General features: G+C 45.8%; 1 protein-coding gene across 4 annotated transcripts in view; it reads left to right on the forward strand.

Moving 5' to 3' along the window:
- The window catches only part of NR2C2 (nuclear receptor subfamily 2 group C member 2), an 818,284-nt gene that overhangs the window by 205,123 nt on the left and 593,180 nt on the right, over positions 1–19,981 (forward strand). The gene's annotated exons all lie outside the window — the stretch shown is intronic.

A 19,981-nucleotide genomic window follows, 5' to 3' on the forward strand; every position in this document is an offset into this window, starting at 1 on the left:
ACACTCGGAGTGATAGACTAATGCATGAGGAGTTGGGCAATTTGAGGCTGTACATTTTGCTGGCGTCTGGTGCTACATAAAACATAAGCCAGCAGTGTTTGCGCAAGTTGGGCAGCTACTGGGACTAACTATAAATGCATGTTTTTTATCTATGGAAAAGCGAGGTATGAATGGTCTGAGATCTTTGAAAGAACCAACTTAATCTTTAGCACCCATTTGAAACCTTACCCATTACTATTTATTTTCAACAATGTGTTTGGCCTACCCCCCACTAAAACTAGTCCTGAAAACAAGTGAAGCATGTGGGGGGGGGGGGATAATACTAACGAGCCGGAGAACAAACAGACAATTCAAGATGTATGGATGGGGTTTCCACAATCGGGACCAAGCAACAGGTTGCGTGCCATGTCCGAGGCAAGCACTACATTCAGTCCTCCAGATAAGGTGCGTACTAAGCCTTTTTACGCATGAAAATCTTGGAAATACGACAGCTTTATTATTTTCCTGTGTACATTTACACACAAGGTTAGAGCAGAGGGCAGTGTAAAGGTCAGATTACTTGACAGAAAACAGAACGCTTCTTTTGATTTTTATCTACATGAATGTATTCAAGGCATGGAGAAAAGTCTCTGAAACAGAATGTATTTCTCTGAAGCCTTTCAAAAAAAGAAACTGCACACTGTGATAAAAGGAATGGTTTCTTTCCATTCAGCTTCTGCTGTGCTGTGTGGGGAGCAAACAGAAGCACTGTGCATTTTTATTTTTCTAGCATTTTAGGACTCTATAATTAATAAGATGCAAAACAAAGATGCAACTTAGAATTTATATTTTGTAGTGAAAGCAAACCAGTATTACACAATGGTATTTTCCAGAGTTCTGGTGCTGTGTGCATAATCATGCGGAGGCAGATCATTTGTACGCTTATAATTTAATTTACACTCTAATTATAAAAACAGTGTGTAAAATGATGACTATGCACAGTCTAGTTTACATTCATTCAACCTTGCAGTCAATGGGGTACATTATTATAAATGACCAGTGGCAGCAGAGTCTTTGCTCAAGGGTGAGCAAAGACTCAATCACAGGTGTTCTAGCCTCTCAAATCTTCAAGACTACAATAAAAACATCTAAAACCTGACTCTCCAGGAAGGGCAAGCTCTGTTAAAAAACCAACAAATGAAAGTTACATTTGTATTTGAAATAGAAACTCAGCAAAACCTATCCCTGTGATGATTCAGATCAGTGTTTAACTTTATGTAGCGCTCCATACGTGGTTCGTCCAACATCTAGGCACTGTGGTTATTATACCTCAGCCAATACACAGTTTACTGACCTCTGAAAGATGTAAGACAATACGATAGCTCAGCCATTTGAGCGCTTGTTACTGCAATCTGTGCGTGATCTGTAGTTTAGTTTAGTTTAGTTTATTCATTTGTATTGCGCACCAGACCCGAGGGTATGAGGGCGCATGAGCAGCAAGGTGATTCGAAGCTTGGTTACAGGATGCTTATACTTTACATTACATAATTATACATTACATTACATAATTACAGTGTGACGATGAAGGAACATGTGTACAGTTTGGCAGGAGAGAATGCAGTAGATGTATTTAAAGAATTACAAATATATACAAGTTTAGTATTACAAATTTACAGATTCTCTTAAAGCATGCAACGCGGAGAGCAGCCGTGTGGTGTTAGAGGTGTTAGTGGTTCGTGTTCTTTAACCAATGGATGTAGTTGCGTCTAAAAAGTGAGTAAGGTTGGGGAGTTCTGAGCGATGGTGGTAGGGAGTTCCAGTGTTGGGGTGCTTTCACCTGGAAGCTGTTGCCACCCATTTTAGTGCGTTTAAACCTGGGGACGGTGAGCAGATTAGCATTGGAGGTTCTGGTGGGTCTGATGGGGCTGTGTTTGCATATTCTGTCTGCCAGATAGCGTGGGGCAGCATTATTCAGGCATTTGTGGGTGAGCGATGCTACTTTAAGCAGGATTTTGTCTGTTGTGCTGAGCCAGTTATGGGATTTCCTGATATCGGAAATGTGTTCCCTCCTGGGAATATTGAGTGCTGCCCTAAGGGCGTTGTTTTGTAGCGTCTGAATTTTGTTGGTGATTTGTTTGGTGGCTCCTATGTAGAGGGCGTTACAATAGTCCAGTTTGGATAATACCAATGCTCTGGCAAGTGTAGTGCAGCTGTGGGTGGAGAGGAAGGGTTTGGCTGCTCTTATGAGCTTACATGTGTAGGCCGTAGAGGATGCCATCGAGCTAACCTGTTTGTGGAAGGTTAGGGAGGAGTCGAGGTATATTCCTAGGGTTTTTACTTCTTTCGAAACCTTGATTAGGTTCCCATCTATGATGAAGTTGGCATAATTGTGGTCGAGTTTGGTTAGGTTGGACGTAGAACCAAGGATGATGAGTTCAGTTTTGTCATCATTCAGGCATAGACTGTGCGAAGCCATCCATGCCTGGATGATGAGATACACCCTGTTCACCAAGGCCAAATCCTGGTTGTAATCTCCCGTCAACGGGATGAGGATCTGTGTATCATCGGCGTAGTTAGTGTAGGTGATACCCAGGCCGTCTAGATCATCAAACAGGGGCTTTGTGAACACGTTGTACAGAGTGGGGGAGACGCACGAGCCCTGTGGGACTCCACATGTAATGGGGATGGGTTCGGCGGCGGCAGAAGAGGAGAAGACTCGCATGGATCTGTTGTTGAGGAATGACTCAATCCAACTGATGGCTTCTTGTGAAAAGTGGGCAGCTGAGTCTAAATGATTACATAGGATTTTATGGTCAACTAGGTCAAACGCCGCAGAGAGGTCTAGCAGGAGTAGTAATGCAGTTTTCCCGTTATCTCTCAGGTCGTCTATTTGGGCTTTCAGATCTATCAGGGCTGTTTCAGTTCCATGTTGGGGTCTGAAGCCGGATTGTCTTATTCCTAGAAGGTGATTTGTTTCAAGATACTTTTGAATTTGTAGGTATGCTGTCTTGTCTAGTATCTTGAGCAGGAATGGGACGGTGGTAATCGGTCTGTAGTTGGTTGGGATGGACGGGTCAAGGGAGGGTTTTTTGAGGAGAGGGAGGACCCAGGACTCTTTAAGGTTACTGGGGACTGTTCCTGAGGAAAAAGAGGCATTGATGAGTCTGGTGATGAATGGCGAGAGGTCTCGTGCCGCGTCTTTAATGATTTGTGGGGGGCAGAGGTCACCTTTGCAGTTGGAGGGTTTAAGGCCAAGAATTATTTTTTCTACTTCGAGGGAAGAGACTTTGGAAAAGCTGAAGCGAGCAGAGTTAGGTGTGTGGTGTGAGGGTGGAGGGCTCGAGTGGGCGTTGATGGGGTTGGTAAGATTGGTGAGGGAGTCTTTCTTATTTTTAATTTTAGTTTGAAGGCCAGTGACTTTGTTGTTTAGTGCATTTTGGATACTGGTGCACCATTGTTTGTTTTTAACGCAAGTATCTGGGATTGTTACCGGGGTTTCCAATTCTTTCAGGATAGTAAATAATTCTCTGGAGCTGGAGTTGGATTGGGAGATTCTCAGGTTATAGGATTCTTGTTTGGCCGCTATGATTTCTTTTTTATAGGTGGCCGTTATTTTGTTAAGCAATAGTTTGTTGTGGTCAGTCGGAGATTGTCTCCAGACTTGTTCCAGTTTACTCTTTTCCAATCTAAGGGTTTTAAGATGGCTGGAGAACCATTGGTTGAGGTGCTTTTTTGGTTTGGATTTTCTAAGTTTCAATGGTGCAATGGCGTCTAAGGCTATGCGCATGGTGTTGTTATAGCCTTCTACGAGGTCATAGGGATTAGAGTCTTGGAGTTGGCTTAGTGTAGGAAGAATGAGTGGGATCAGTTTTTCCACGGTGATATTTTTTTTGCTTCTCGTGTGGATGGCTGGGGCTAGTGCCATGTTGGTTGTAGGGCTTGAGGCCTCAAGTGAGAAGGAGAGGAGGTGGTGGTCGGTCCAGGATTGGGGAGTGTTGTTAGTGATCGATACGGCACAGTTATAGTCTGCTATCCAATCAAGGGTTCTCCCTTTGTTATGGGTGGGGCTGGTTACTTTTTGTGTGAAGCCTAGTTCAGACAGGGTGTTGCTGATGAGAGTGGCTTGATTGTCTTTGGGGTCTTTGTAGCCTAAATTGAAGTCTCCTAAGAGAAGGCATTGTGAGGAGTTTTTTAGGTTGTTGGTAAGGATGGCATTGAGGTCTTCCTCGAAAGATCCCGGGGGTCCGGGCGGTCTGTATAGTAAGTGAATGGATATTGTTTGGGAGTTAGCGATGGGTAGTTTGGCTGTAAGTGATTCACATGATGGGTGGTGTGTGGCGGATTTGAGTCTGATGTTAAGGTGGGTCTTGGCAATGATGGCCAAACCACCGCCTTTAGCTTCAGTTCTGTCCGCTCGGATGATGGTGTAGTCAGTGGGGATGGCTAGCGAAAGGGCTGGGCCTGCGGCTGCATGAAGCCAGGACTCTGTTATGGCTAGGAAGTCTAGATCTTCAGCTAAAATGAGATCAGCGATGTCCGTGGCATGGGCAATCATGGACCGTGCGTTGATGAGGGCACCTTTTATAGGTAGGGTTTTGGCTTTGGCAGGGGTGGTGGTGGTAGCTGTGATGAGCGCTCTATTGTTGGTTGTAGTGGAGTTGACGGGTTTAGGTTCGGGTTTTTTTAGCGTAAGGTTAGCGCAGGAGCTGATGGAGGTTCGGTGTGTGAGTATGGATTGTGTGGAGTCCCTGGCTCTAGGCTCGTGTATTTTTGGAAGTCTGGATCGTAATCTGGTCAGCCTGTCCGAAAGGCATGGGGGAGCGAGTAGGCTAAGCATGATTGTGGTGCTGGGCTCTGTGAGGGTGGGTGATGCGGTGCCTAGGCTGGTCAAGTTAAGGGGTGAGCTGGGCAGGCATGTGGAATTGGTGATGTGGAGAATGGTTCTCAGTAGTATAGAGTAAAGGCCCGGGAGGAACATTGTGTGAGGGGGGTAAGGTGCAGTGTGCGTCCTGTCTAGGGTCGAAATCTAGCAGTGGACAGTGCGGCCTGCTTGGAGTAGCCGAATACTACCTAATCCATGTAGTGCAAGGTTGCAGATTGGCATCTGACTCAGGTACAGGTAAGTAAAGTGGTCATAGTAAGTGTTTGTCAATTAGCACAGCATTAGGTTTAGAATTGCGCCAGTGTACCAATTAACATCTTGGATCAGAGTAGCATGTATTCAGAATAGCGCCTGGATTGGGAATAGCACCTAGGTTCAGAGTAACACTTAGTTCAAGATAACACCTAGAATCAGAATAACCCCTAACCCCTGTAGGTTGCAGGTTCAATTCCCGCCAAGGCTAACTCGGCCGTTCCTCCTTTCGAGGTCGATAAAGGAGTACCGACTTCGGTATGGGGATAATTGTTATAAATATGTTCGTTCAATGTACAGCGCTTTGCCAAAAGCGCTACATAAATAACCACTTGACCATGAGATTAGGTTTAGAATTTAGCATGGAATGCTTGCCTCTCTGCACTGTTGTATCATAACATTGGCATACCATCAGGTAGTAATAGCTTGAGGAAATTAGGACTTTCATTAAACATCAAAAGACAAATTTGCTATTGAACCTCAAAACACACAATACAATTCATGCTTGCTTTATTGTGTAATTGGCTAGGTTTTTGCGTTTTCAACATTTAAATATATACAGGAGAGATCAAATGACTAGATCGTAGAGAAATAATGAAAGGTGTATTCTGTCACAATGCTGAAAGCTGCCGCCTAGTAATGATTTCCATACAGTTTTTGCACACATCAACAGGGTGTTGCATACATTTTACGCTCTTGCAAAGGAGAAAAGTCATTTTTACTCTCTTAAAATCACATTTACTCTCAAAGTTTAAAAATAGGGAGTAAAATACTCCCACCCCAAAATCTTATCTGGAGCACTGACTACATTTAATGAAATTTGGCAGAAATTCCTTAACTTTTGAATTAATTGTTTATGGGGTAATGTACTGAGGATGTAATGAAACAGATTTCCTTTATGCTTGAATAACTATATTGATGATGTGCACTTGGCGAGTGTATGCTGTTGATTATAAAATCCCCTTTTGCCTGCTTTGGCAGCCTGATGAACACATTTTTTTGAGATGATCTACATCACGTTACTCGGATGCGGCTTATCGCTCATCCAGGTATTGCTGTAGATTCAACACGCTATCATTTGTGCTTCCTTGTGAGCCCAATGGCACCACAAGGTAGAAACTACCTAAGGTGCCCCTTAATTTCCCTGGTATTCCCAGATGTTTCTAGTTGGGGACAATGTAACCTAACACTGTAGCTACAGGATATGGTGCCATTTTACCACTCTGCTCCACTTGATGCCTCTGCGCACCAGACAGGACTTCAGGGCCAGTATCTGTCTCAGTTCCCTTTTTCCATGTGCCCGGTATGCTTCAGGAACGGCATTCTACAAGATTTGTACTGCTTTATGCCCCACTTCAATAAGCCTTGGTCTTTAAGCCCTGCACAGATTGCGGGAGAGAAATGTCTGTCTTTGACATCAACAGAATTTGCCTTTACTCTCCGAGGGAGGAACACTATTAGCAGGACTGCAAATTGTTCTAATCCATGCACCCTAATGCCTTGCGGGAGCCTGATTGTTAGGGAGAATTTTCAGTTGATGTGTTAATTCCCTTTAACCTGAGAGACCCCGAGCACTTTTGCTGGCTCTGGACTTTTTTTTATTTTAATCTCCTGAGTGAGTGGAACTTTTTGCCACTCACTCATTTGTTTTCTCTGACTGGGATTTGTATTCATACTGTTTTATGGAGTCTGGTAAACTCCATAGGTTTAATACATGCATCTGTGTTTTACTTTGTGACCCTCAGCACCCTCTGTGCAGTGTCCCTGAGGAGTCCCGTCGACTTCTCTTTAATGTTTCATTACATTCTCTTGTGTGAGCTACAGTTCCCAAGAGTAGTAAGCTAACTTTTATCTTACTTAACTTTCTCTGTGAGGGTCCAGCACACACCACCTTATGTGTGGTGCTGGGGGTTTATGTTGTCACTCCTCCCACTTTTCATGTAAATTTTTGTTAAACTGACAAATCTTATATGGCTGGTGACAGTGTTTTTAATACCTTTTGTGCAGGTTCCTAGCGGACTGATTTCTCAGTTGCAGTACAGCACCCATGGGTGACCATTTTCTCAATGGCACCTGTCTTTTTCACCATTTCTAGTTTGTCAGTTCCTTTCTGTGCTTTTCTTCTATTGTTTAAAGTAGATTTGAGTCCTTTGTGAGATTTGCCTTCGGCGGGCTTCAGCCCTGACGCTCACCCAGGCTCCAGTGTGTCTAGGAAGGCAGGAAGTGAGGCAGGAGCCTAAAACTTTGCTGTCCTTTGTCTCTAGGTATGCCTGACTGAAACCAGTTCTAACTGGGCACATGCTTGTCCTGGAGGTCTGCCAACCCCCAGGTGATTGACAGTTTTTCCTTTCTCCCTCTGGCCGCCTTCTTGGGGCTCCCTCCCCTCCTGTGAGGCAAAAAACCTTTGTGTCATCTTCGACTCCACTTTCTCCTTCTCTCCACACATCACATACCTTGCCAAGAAGGCCCACTTGCAGCTGCACTTCCTCACATGTATCCTACCCTTTCTCACCTTCCCCCAGAAGCTCGCTGTCTCCAGAGCTCTGGCTCTTTCCAGGCTGGACTACTGCAACAGCCTCTTTCTCAATCTTCCTAACTCTACTCTCACCATCTTCAACTAATCCAGAACAGGACTGCAAGACTTAGCCTTGGCCTCAAGCCCAGGGCCAGCATCTCTCCAGCTCTAAAATCTCTCCAGTGGCTTCCAGCGACTGAGAGGATCAAGTTCAAGACCCTCTGCATTATCCACACATTTTCTGGGGCTGTGGTCCTCGCTATATCCAACACTATCTACCTAAATACTGTCCTTCTAGAGCCCTCCGCTCAGCTACCTCAAACTCTCTGCGGGTCAGACGATTCGCCAAACAGAGAGTTGGGGGTATATCTCTGCAGAGCCCTCCCTCTGGAATGGCCTCCCTGCCCCTCTTAGACTTGAACTGGATCACCTGAAGTTCCCGAAGCTGCTCAAGACCTTCTTCTTCTCTTCTTCCGTCTCTCTTCCTCTCCTCTGCTAATCTACATGTCCACTCATCCTGACTGGTGGCGTGGTTGCCCTCATAGTCTCATAGGGTACCACGCCTCCCCTCTTCCCCAGTCACCCTGCACTGCCTTCTGGCCTACCCAGCACTTCCGGTCTGGGACAGCACCCGTGCGGCCCTCTGCCGTCCTTGCAATAACTCAGAGCCATGCTGCCCTGACTGCACTTCCTCTCTTACCCCCTCCTTGCACTTCTCCCCTCACCCTCTCCTTACCCTCTGCTTGCACTTCTTCCCTCACCCTCTCCCCTGCACTTCTCGTTGCACTTGCACCATCTGAATAGCACAAGGCCTAGTAAGATCGTTTGTCTTGTCGTTCCCCTGTCTCTCCTCCCTTGTCTTGTTGCACCTAGAAACACTTGTGTATTGGCGTGTTTATAAACCCCAAATCATATCATATAAAGGGAATGGATGGGTTCCAGCATATAAGGTGAGGAGTTTTTGACTACAGGCAGAGTCGACCACTGGAATAAGTAATCCGAAGCAGAAAACGAGCAGAGACGCAAGCAGCACCTTCAAGAACCACTCAAGTGCCGGTGAAGCCCTGTAGCTGTGCTGACCCTGTTCTCATCTTGACAGGGAAGACACCCCAAGGGCGACTTCCTCCCTTAGGCTGGTGGGACCAATTGGCCTCAAGACCTTCTTCATTTTGGGCCATCCCTCAACGTCCTTTGACTTTTCTGGGCTGCAGAACACCAATACCCGGGGTACCTGGACCATCATCAAGTGCATTATCTTCCCAAGATCTAATCTGACTGAAACTTTGCAGGCATCCGCTTGGACCTCCAGAGGAGGAATTCCTCACCAAAGGGCCCCTTGCAGGAGTTCAGCACCGAGTAATCTAAGAGAATCCAATCGTGATATTAGTTTCTTCTTGGCGCTAAGAAAGAGGTGCCAAAACCACAAAGAGCTGCTGCAGTGCGCTGAACCCTTTGCTGCTGCCACAGACGCCCATCACAGGCCCCCCGTTTCATAACCACGACAACGGAGCAGGAATCGGGATCTGCATCGTGGCACCTAGAAGAGGACAAGCTGTGTACTTACCGTAGGCCATTTTCGGTGCTCCTTTGCTTGGGAGTGCTGTTTTCTTCCATTGGGAGTTGACCTCCAATCCACTATGCAGGTCTTACAGCCTGTGTGCTATCGGGAAAGCTCCTCTTGAGCTAATGTGCTTTCTCCATGAACCACTGACTGGTTAACTAACTTTCCTCTGAAGATTTACATCATTTGACTTTGGCTCTACTGGTTTCCCAAAGGCCCATCTTTTGATCGTACTGGCTTTGGCAATGCTAGTTCCTCAAACTTTAATTGTGAACACTTTTATAGTTGGGAAACAGACAACCTATGGCCCTCTGGGAGAGAGTACTTGTTATTAACAGTTGCTAGCTGTGCTCTCTCCATACTAAATTTTCCAAAGGTGATACGTGCTTTTACTGACCTTAACTGATATCACTCTATGTGCTGAGTATGACAAGTATATGAAAAGTTACTCACCTGCCTTAATGTTCCATCTATAATTTGATTTAATTTCTAATTCAATGTTATTGTTAGTTGCTGCATTTTAGATGTGCTTGTTTGCCTTGTGTATATATAAATACATTTCTGATGTTTGTTAATCTGCTTAGAATCACATGCTGTGCATAGTCCGACATCCAGTGGTCACTGCAGAGTATTGCATTTTGTTTTTCGTAGTGGAAAAGGGGACGTCGACAAGGCGTGTCTGTAACACTATCCCTATAGTGACGTGCAGTGTACCCACAATCCCTCACGCGTTGAGGTCCCTCAGATTGTTTTTTTCCGCCCTGAGGAAGCCTATTAAACGTGAGTGAGTACAGAAAAGAGAGATATAGAAGAAAGTCTAAGTTCCTTCCATCCGAGCGGGGAGGAAGAGGGGGCGCATGTGAATCTAAGCAGATACAACCATCAGAAATGCTTTTACGGTAAGTAATGCATTGTCTTCTGATGTTTGTTAATCTGCTTAGAATCACATGCTGTGCATAGACTAGCGAGCAGTACCCAGAGTTGGAGGTGGGTTGTGAGAAGGAACAGTAGAGAAAAGATGTCTTAATACTGCTTGTCCCACCTGGGAATCAGATCTAGAGTGGGCATCTAGACAGTGTTTTGTAAAGGTGTGAACAGAACTCCAGGTTGCCGCTTTGCAAATGGACTCAAGAGGGACATTTGCAATGAAAGCTATGGAAGCCCCCATGCCACGAGTGGAGTGTGCTCTTGGCTTGAAGGGTAGTTCTCTCTTAGCAAGAGTGTAACAGAGAATGATGCATTGTACAATTCATCTAGAAATAGTGGATTTCGAAACTGCATCTCCTTCTCTTCCTGCTGCCACCGAGACAAAGAACTGATTAGTCTTTCTCAATGGTCTAGTTCTTTCCATATAAAACATCACTGCTCTGCGAACATCCAGTGTATGCAGGCTCTTCTCACCTAAGTTTGAAGGATTTTGAAAGAACGTTGGTAGTTCTATTGACTGGTTGACATGGAATTTAGAGATACATTTTGGTGCAAACCTAGGATGTGTGCGTAGAACCACCTTATCTTTGTGAACTGTAACAAAGGGGTCTAGTACAGAGAGCGCATGTAGTTCACTTACTCTCCTAATGGAGGTGATAGCTATTAGAAAAGCAGTCTTAAGAGTGAGGTCTTTAAGTGTTGCTTTGTGCATGGGTTCAAAGGGAGACCCCATGAGCCTGGTTAGTACCACATAACTAAGGTCCCATCCGGGAGCGGGGTTAGCTATGGGAGGGTGTTTCCTCTTCACGCCTTCCATAATAACTGGGACTTTCCACCATGACACTTTAAGTTGGGAAGTGGTGTATGCAGAAATTGCAGCTAAATGGACTTTAGTTAAACACCAAGCCTGAGTCAAGTAGGTGAGTCAGGTACAGAACAATTTGTGTGGGAGAGCAGTCAACTGGGTTGATGCTCCTTCCCCTGCACCAGATGACAAATCTTTTCCATTTGCTAGAATAACAGTGACGAGTGTTAGGCTTTCTAGCCTCCCTGAGAATGTCCATGCATCTCTGCGGGAGTTGTAAATGTCCATATTGTATGATCTCAGGAGCCAGGCTGCTAAATTCATGGTCTGAGGGCATGGGTGTAGTGTCCTGCCCTTGTCCTGTGACAGCATGTTGTACGGGCAGGGAAGTTTCACTGGAGGGGATAGAGACATCTCCATCAAGTGAGCGAACCAAGGTTGTCTGGCCAACATAGGGGCCACCGGTATCATGGTAACTTGTTGAGAAAGGGAGTCGGGGGGCAAAAGCGTAAACAAATTTCCCTGACCATGGTATCGATAGACCGTTCCCCTTGGATTGGTTCTGGGGGTACCTGGAGGCGTAATCTTGGCATTGACAGTTCTCCAGAGTTGCAAACAGGTCTATTTCTGGGAATTCCCATTGTGTGAAGACGTTGAAGACGATGTCTTTGTGTAACCGCCATTCGTACTCTCAGGGCAGAGGGAAGTCTCTGCTGAGTTTGTCTGCTAGCAGATCGAGTTCCCCTGGTACATGTTGTGACAGTAGGAACATGTTGTGTTTGAGAGCCCACTTCCAGATGTTCTGGGCCAGCTTGGACAGTCCTGGAGAGTTAGTGCCCCCCCCTGCTTGTCTGGATACGTCTGGATGTCGGACTATGCACAGCATGTGAATCTAAGCAAGTAAGTGTTTTCTTTAGTCTATGTATGTACTGATTTCTTTGTACTGCTCTACAGCTCACATAACTCCCTCCTCAGATAAGCCTGGCTGCTGAGCCTCTCTACCGACTTGTGTAGTACAGACCTATATTAAGTGTTGGGTCCCTAATACCAAGAGATAATTCTTATGAAGTCTAACCCAAGGCTCAATTTGCGTTCTGTCATCCTGGATTTGAGCTGCTGTTGAACCAGGCTTCCTATATTAGGGCTTTTTGTGGCCCCTCAACTTTTGATTCCACCTCTACCCCCACCTTTCTGGTTTCCTGATCTCTTTATGGTGGTCAGAGGGACTTCTCTTGAAGTTCCCCTGCCGTTATGTCCCTTTTTGCCTCATATAAGGTATAGGGTATAGACTCGCCCCGAAAGAGGTCGCCCCCCAGGGGCGCTCCCCTTTTTTGTCATGGGGTGCTTTTATCACCTGTGAAAAACCTGAAGGTGTCTCACTCACCTTGCTGGGGGATCCTCGGGGGAGTAGAAGTGGGACACCGACGGGTGAGACGTGGTATCTCCCTTTTTATAACACCTTTTCCCCCATCCTTTTCTTACACAAACACTTTGGCACACCACGAAAGAAGACTGACGAACACCAGATCCGGTTACCTGACATGTCCACCACAAGCGTCAGGCAAAGTCAAGCAATTTGCCAGAATCACACACACCTGACGGCCCTTTCCCTTCCCACAGGGATAAAAGGTGGAGCACGAGAGCACAATACGAGCAAGGCAGACCGCACAACAAGAGAGCTAACTCAGCACGGCAGTTTATAGAGGAAGCAAAAGACAGCACAAATCAAGAGGGTGACAAGAAGAGAAGCAACTTTGCCCTTTCCAAGCCAGGCCTGTGAAACCTCCACGGAAGGAATAGTAAGACCGCGAACAAAAGCCAGCGTGTTTTGCAATGTACTGATATTACAAGGAACTTTTTGGTAGATCTGAGCCTGGAAGCGGGGATCCAAGAGTGAGAAGGCATCACCCGACGTGCAAGCAGAAAGGAACCTTTATTTTTGGAATACATCAGGTCATCGGCGGTAAGACACTTTATTATAGAAAACAGACTTAACTACCGAAGGCTCTGATAGCTGCGAGCAGAAGTGTTGGCTCGTGCTGGGAAAGCTTGATTGTGGGCTGTGCTCAGGAGTCCCACCTTAGCCCTTGCTCAAAATGTGGGGGAGGGAGACCCTGACTACCACATCCTGACTTATCATTTGTGAACACTTCTTTCTTTCTTTTCAACCTCATCCCACACTCTTTATTTGTATTTAGCGTAATGATTGGCAATAGGTTTTTCTTAGTATAGGCCCTTTTATTTTGACTAGACGCCACTAGGACTGCCTTATTATTATTTGATGGTTGTAGCTTGCTCCCATCTTAGCTTTAGGTTTAGATTAGGAGTTTTCCCAACTCGCATCTACAGTTTAATAAACACCCTTGAACTGTGATCGCTTGTGTCTATCTTTACTGTTGCAACTTGCCACCATGAGTTCCTTACCCACCCTGCAAAGGTTTTTGCAAGTAGGATGGTGACAACTGTGCTTTAGATTTGGCTTCACCAATAATGCAAGCCATTTATCTGCATTGCAAGACCAGGGTACCTCTTTGGTAGCCATTGGGGTATCAACAGGCTTTTGTTCAATCCTGTGTTCAGCCATTTTGTGCTTCAGGGCTTTCCTTTGTATATCCTGCAATGAGGTAGGCTTAAAATAGCTGTTCTAATCACGTGGGCTCTTAGTGAGCACACACAATAGCAGTCTCCAGATTGGTCCTAACTGGTTTAGCCCAGTGTCGGTCCCTGGATTGTCCCCCTCACTTCCTGTGGGGGTGGCTAATGCTGAGCGGTAAACCTACTGACCATCCAATATGGTTGATCATCTGACCCTCTGCTCCCAGCCCCTTTTAGTGATTGGCTAGCTGGCCTTTGGCCAGCCACTTCGTGCAAGGGTATTTAGGCTTTGGCTTGGCCCTGTTGCTCTCTTAGTTTCCTGTTCTGCAATTAGAGGGAAGCAGGTCTGTTGATCTGCTACATTATATTTTTTCTGTTTTTAACCAGTACCGGGTGTGACGATTCTGTACAATTCGCCCTTTCTCCCCAGAGGGGAGCCACCACCTTTGAGGCTAGGGAGGTGAGCCGGCTAAGCAAGACCCTCCCTAGGCATCTGGGCAAGTGGAACCTCACTGGGAGTGACTCCCCTCTTGGGGACATGGACTTCCATTCCAATATTGAACTCCACACTTTCTGCCTAAATTGATGATGGAACGACTTTGTTGGTTATATTTGTAACAGGAGATACCAATGACCCTTCTTGCACTCTATTGGCTTCAGATAGGGCTGAACATCCTGTTAATGCCATAATCAAAGAAGATGGACACAATTTGTTTTGTTTTGATGACGTGCATAAGAGCAGAGCCAACTATAAATGGAAGAGAGACTCCTAAAGAGTCCTCACTACACAATGGGGGCCGACCTACACAAAACTGTGGAGCTACTGCGTGCTTGAGAGAAGCGAGAGCCGCTACCTGAAGGCTAAGAGGCAGGCTCTAAAGCCAAGCAAAAGGCTCCGATCAGGCAAGGAACGGAGACGGAAAGAAAACAGTCTACCCTGTTGGCACACCACCGAAGAACAATAGTGAGCCTGGCATGACCGGCAATCGACGCCGAGACCAGAGAAAGGAGGGGAGCCCAGGTCCTCGAGGTCCACACGGCAAGTGCCTTTGCAGACGAGACGAGTACAGACAGGGAAGTAAACCCTCTCAACACGAGGACGCTAGTGAGGTCTATGAACTCTGGTTTCCAAGATTGTCGAAACCAACAAATGTACGAAAGTATGAGAAAATGGAATGGGCACACGACCCAGGTAAAACAGAGTGAAAGCGACGAACACTGTATGTATATCGAAGCGGGAGAAGCCATCAGTACGAGAGCCTAAGAGAACTGAACCAGCACATGGCCTATGTTAAAAAGAGTGAAGGGGATACGTGTGCTTTATGTCAAGGCTGGGAAAGCCGACGGACATATGAGGATCTGATAGTCGGACGGACATGCGTCACAGGCGCAACAAAGGGAAAAGAGTTTTGAACTCTCTGCAACAAGGCTAGCTGATCCAACTAGGTTATGGGAACTTGTAATCCCTGAGCGGGCAGAAGCCCTATGTTTATTGATTGGCAGGACAATTGGTTTTGAATACAAAGAACCACAGAACTTTGGGGAGACCCAATGCCACGTTTGTGGGATACAGAGAAGTGTGTTTAAAGTAATCCTGGAGGAATTTGACCACAGAGAAAAATTGAAGTAACACAAGAAGAATTACCCTCTTTTCCAAAGGGGGAATAGAAAGCGATACAGAGGATATTTGTATTTTGAACCAACTCTGGAAGCAGACTGTGAATATATTCCAAAAGAACTTTGAGATTGAGAACAAGTCATCTACTAGTTGGGCCAGGCAGAATTCCATTTTTGAGGCTTTTATGCAAGCCTCTTTTTTTCCTTTCAGTTAGTGGTAGGGCCAGTTAGTTACTTGGGATTTGTACTCCGGACTCTTTTTTTTTTTTGGACTTTGATGATCACCCTTGGTTTTTGTTGTAGAAGGTAGGCAACATCCCTCATAGAAATGGGCCAGATGGGCATTTTTCTTTTAATTTGAATAAACCTCATAGAAACACCGACCAATTGTAGTCGGAGTCCTTCTACTGGTTCACCATACTGGATAGGTCTAGGTACAGTGTTTTTTTTGTTTTTGTTTTGCTTCTGGGGATTCAAATCCAGGCTCCCTGAAGTCTACTGAAGTTTTTCCCCATCTGCTTGTAGCGGGTTGATCATGTTACGCCCCTTATTGGGAGACCTGTGTAGGCGGGCACATAATATACATTTTATGCCTTAACTTCTAACCTGACCGGCCTCTTTCATGTCTGCAAACCCCACTTCCCTGGGTTCGAGATCACACCAGTGAGCCGCGCTGTGAATGTGTAGAAGGTAGGAAAAATCAGGGTTCTCTTACGGTACGCCAGCAGTTTCTTTACAAAAATGGGATCACACACTATATACAATTTCCTGAGCAGCTCCGTAACTAACAAATAATATTTTTAAAGTGCTTTTAAATATATAAAAAATGTAAGAGTCTTTAAAAAATGCACTGTATAAAAAAAACAATATAATAAAAACCTTACTTCCAAGACAACCTGTCCAGGTCTTTCTCAAGGTCTTTGCTTCTGCTGTCTTGTTAGATGGTGTCTGGTCTTGGCTCTGCTACCTCAAGATTGTTCTTGTAATAGTTTGTGTGCAAGACCAACAGCAGCAACAGTTTGTGGGGGCACCAAAATATTTTCTTGGGCTGGGCTGCGTAGGCAAGGTGCAGCCCAGCTATCGGATGCAGCGTGGGGTGCCCCTACAACACTGTTCAACTTGGGTCTTGTCTGCCAGGTGTGGCCTGGGGAGCCCAGGTGGGTCACCTGACAGGGTGTGGCCCCTTCACTTATATGCAGCCCAGAAGGGCTAAACACATTGGGTGCTCCCCTGCTTTGGGGAGGGCCGTTACTTTGATGTGCCCAGGGCCCACAGACATAATTACAATTATGGGGGGGAGGCACTGTTCACAGGTGCTCCCCTGCTAGTCGGGGAGCACCATCATAAAGGCCCAGGCAGTGAGGGTGACATTGCGGAGCATAGCGCCTGTAAATGATATGGCATTTATAACGCGCCTATACACAAGTGTTTCAAAGCGCGGCTAGGCATGGTAGGGGGAACAGAGGGAAGACAGAGAAAACAATCATACTAGCCCAGGTGACATTGATATTGCGCAAGTGCAGGGGAGGGGGGAAAGGGAAAGTGCGGGGGGGAGGGGTAGTGGGCAGTGCAAAACATAGGATCAACAGTAAAATAAATAAGATAAATAAAAAGAGTAGGTAAAAGTGCGGCTAGCTGGTGGCAAGTGCAGAGGTAAGTGCAGACATCAAGTGTCAAGAGCTGGTGCAGACTGTAGGGATACAGAAAACAGCCCCCCAAGTGCAGGAGTTCCCTGGAAGGCAATGCAGGAGTGTAGCTGGGGGGAGGGGTGACCTGGGCCCGAGATCAGAGGGTAGCCAGGTTACCAGTGAAGTTTCAGTCAGGAGTTCAGCAGAGGAGAGGAGAGAAAGCAGAAGCAAAGGGGAAGGTTGTGAGGTGCTTCAGGAACCGAAGATGGTTTCAGGGAGGCAGTTCCAGAGGGAGGTCCCAGCTGAAGAAAGAGATCTAGCACCAGCTCATTGCGTCTGACCCTGAGGGAGTTGGAGGCGTATGAGCGAAAAGCTCGACCAGGAAGATATTTTGGAAGAGAGAGTAGGCGGTAATGAGGCCTCAGGCCCCAGAAGGCCTTGTGGACAATGCAGAGGGATTTCAACTTAATCCTCGAGAGCCACTGGGAGCCAATGGAGAGATTTCAGTCCTGGAGAGCTATGATCAGGACCAGTTACGCAGGCAGATTTAGAAAGAGACTATTGCAGTAGTCAAGCCTATAGAGAACCAGAACTCTGGAGACAGTGGTATACCCATTGCGCTCCACTTGCAACGTGTTTTTTTTTTTTTTTTTAAAGTGTAAAGGAACTTGCGCAAGGGTACTTTACTCAAATACATTTTTTTTCCTGTTGACCGCTGCGCGGCTCTCGCACCCGGGGTTACAAAGCTTTTTTTTTTTTTTCGTTTGTCCCCCCGCACAAGGATGACATCTGAGTCGAGCCCTCCTTGCCAGAATTGTTTATGGGCCATTTTTCCTGCAGCCACCCGCCGTTTACCACCACAATGTTCGGATTGGTTGTTGGTCTCTGCAGAAGTCCAGAATATGGTTAAAGTCTGAACTAGATATTCAGCTTGGGACTTCCAAGTATGCCACAACGCACTGTCTCTATGCTGGCACAGTTTGCTGCCGAGATGTTTTGTTCATTTGTTCACCCTGCTGCTGGGAGCTGTTTTCCCTCTACTCCCTTAGTTTCCTTCACAGTATTTTTCACTCCTGGCTTGAAAGTAGAGATCCTGGGAAGAGCCTTTGTTCCTTTCTTCAGTCACTTCGATCCTCTTTGGCTCAGGGTGCAAGTCCCTAGCAACCAAATCCTGTAAACCGAACCTGTGGAAATAGCCGTTCACTCATTGGTTTGTTTCGGGTTGCTGAAGCAGTTTTTGCCAAAACTGCCAATGTGAGCATTTGCCTGTGCTCCTGAGGTGGGTAATTGTTTGAGATGCTCACCTTCTGGTGTTCCTCTGGTAGAGATTCTCTGGAGGCGAGCATTTACCTCATTCCCTGTAGAGTTTTCTTGGGGGAGGTACTCCTGTTCTGCTGCTTCTTCCTATGGTGCCTGGATCCATCTTCTTACCTCTGGAACACTTCTTTGGGCTCTCCTGTGGCCTTCCCTGGGGTTGCCCTTCGCACAATCCATACCTGTGGGGTCAAGCGGACTTGCCTCCACTAAAGGAGGTGTCCCTTTAACTTTTCTCATTCATTCTTATTGAACTCTGAGTGTACATGGAACTTATCTGCCCCTGAACATTTACCCTTGATCCTCTAATGTTCATTGAGCACTGACCACGTTTCATCATTTTTGCACTTACCTTTGATTTTATATCCATTTTGAAAATCATTCCTTTCATTTCTGCTATGATAAATATACTTGAATCACTAACTGCATCTAGTAACAAGGTGTATATTTTTCCATGAAATGTATGAAGAGATTAACTGTTTCTGAAATGTTTGATTCTTGGAATCCTTTGGCTAGAGTATACTAATGTTTCATCCTCTCTGCAGCTGTATGTATTTTTATATGTGCCTCTGCATTAATACTTATAAAGTGCCCTAAGTGTCCAAATAAATGTGTATTTGGGTTCTAGGCATGAGGGATGTTTAACATATTTTTCTTGTGTGTAAAATTGTTTCCCTAACATATGGGTTAGGTGCTGATCATCGGGTCAAGAGCCTTCATATAGATACTGGGGATAGGAGACTAGAGTTCTTGTTTAGGCATTACTGTTTTTATAATATGCTTGTATCTTTTTATTACTGTGTATTCATATTCAAAGTTCTTATTCGAACTGATAGGTCTATAAATGCTACTCAATTGAAGGGTATATTTTCCAGTATGTGTGGAAAGACAAGTAACCTGGCCATGCCAAAGGTGGGGGTGGGAATCTCCTTTTACAGGGTGTGGAGCCGGTAGGGCGGAATCAAGAACCAGCTGCAGTTCTAAGGCCAATCCAAGCCACAAGGGTCCCAATTCCTGTTGTTTGCCCTTTCACCCATGCCAAAATGCGTGTTTGTAGATTCCTATCTCCAGCATTGTCTCGTGTCTCAAACTGCCAAGTGCCATCCTCTTAATCGAAGAGCTTCCTCCCCTTAAGTGCCATAATTACAGAGAGCAAGAGGTTGGACGCTTGTGAGCATAATATATTCGCCTTTGACAGCCTTGCCCTGCGGACAGTGAGTGCATCCTGCACTCTGGTCACATTTTCCTATGGCCTTTGGACTATGCTGTCTGAGGCAGCTGAGAGTTTCACACAGGGAGATACGCAACAAGGTTTTAGCAACCTTGTCAAGGGTGGGAGAGAGGCCTCAATGTCCGATCCTAGTTTGGCCTGGAAATAGCCGACTATTTTCCACAGTCATCAGGAGGCACTCATGGATGAAGACCTCAGGGTTCACTCCAGACATCCAGTCGAATCTCCTGGACATCTTTTGATGTACTCCTTGCAAAAGTTCTAGTTGTGTTGGACACTAACTGTACCTAGGTTTTGGTCTGCTCCTCTCCTAAGGGGAAGCCAACTGCTCTGCCACATTTACCACCGTAAGAGTTCGAATGAACTTGGTAGAAACACCATACATGCATACACACACCTTTTTGAACCCCTCGCCAGAAGATTTCTGAAAAATGCCTTTACAAAGCACCATTGCCCATGTAGCCAAATGGACCACTAAGTGCTGAATGCCAAAAAGGAATTACAACTGCAAGGGGTCTTCACTAGAAGTCCCTTTGACTGAAAAAAGAAAGCGGAGAACAAAACAAAACAGTAAAAGGTTTAGGGGGACTCTTCAAAATAGCAAATAGAAACTTTTAAATAATTTCTGACCTAATATAATCATTGAACCTGACCTAACACGTGGCATCAACCCAG

This window comes from Ambystoma mexicanum, chromosome 2p (assembly GCF_040938575.1).
Source record: "Ambystoma mexicanum isolate Mex_15411 chromosome 2p, UKY_AmexF1_1, whole genome shotgun sequence".
In the NCBI taxonomy this organism is placed as follows: Eukaryota; Metazoa; Chordata; class Amphibia; order Caudata; family Ambystomatidae; genus Ambystoma; species Ambystoma mexicanum.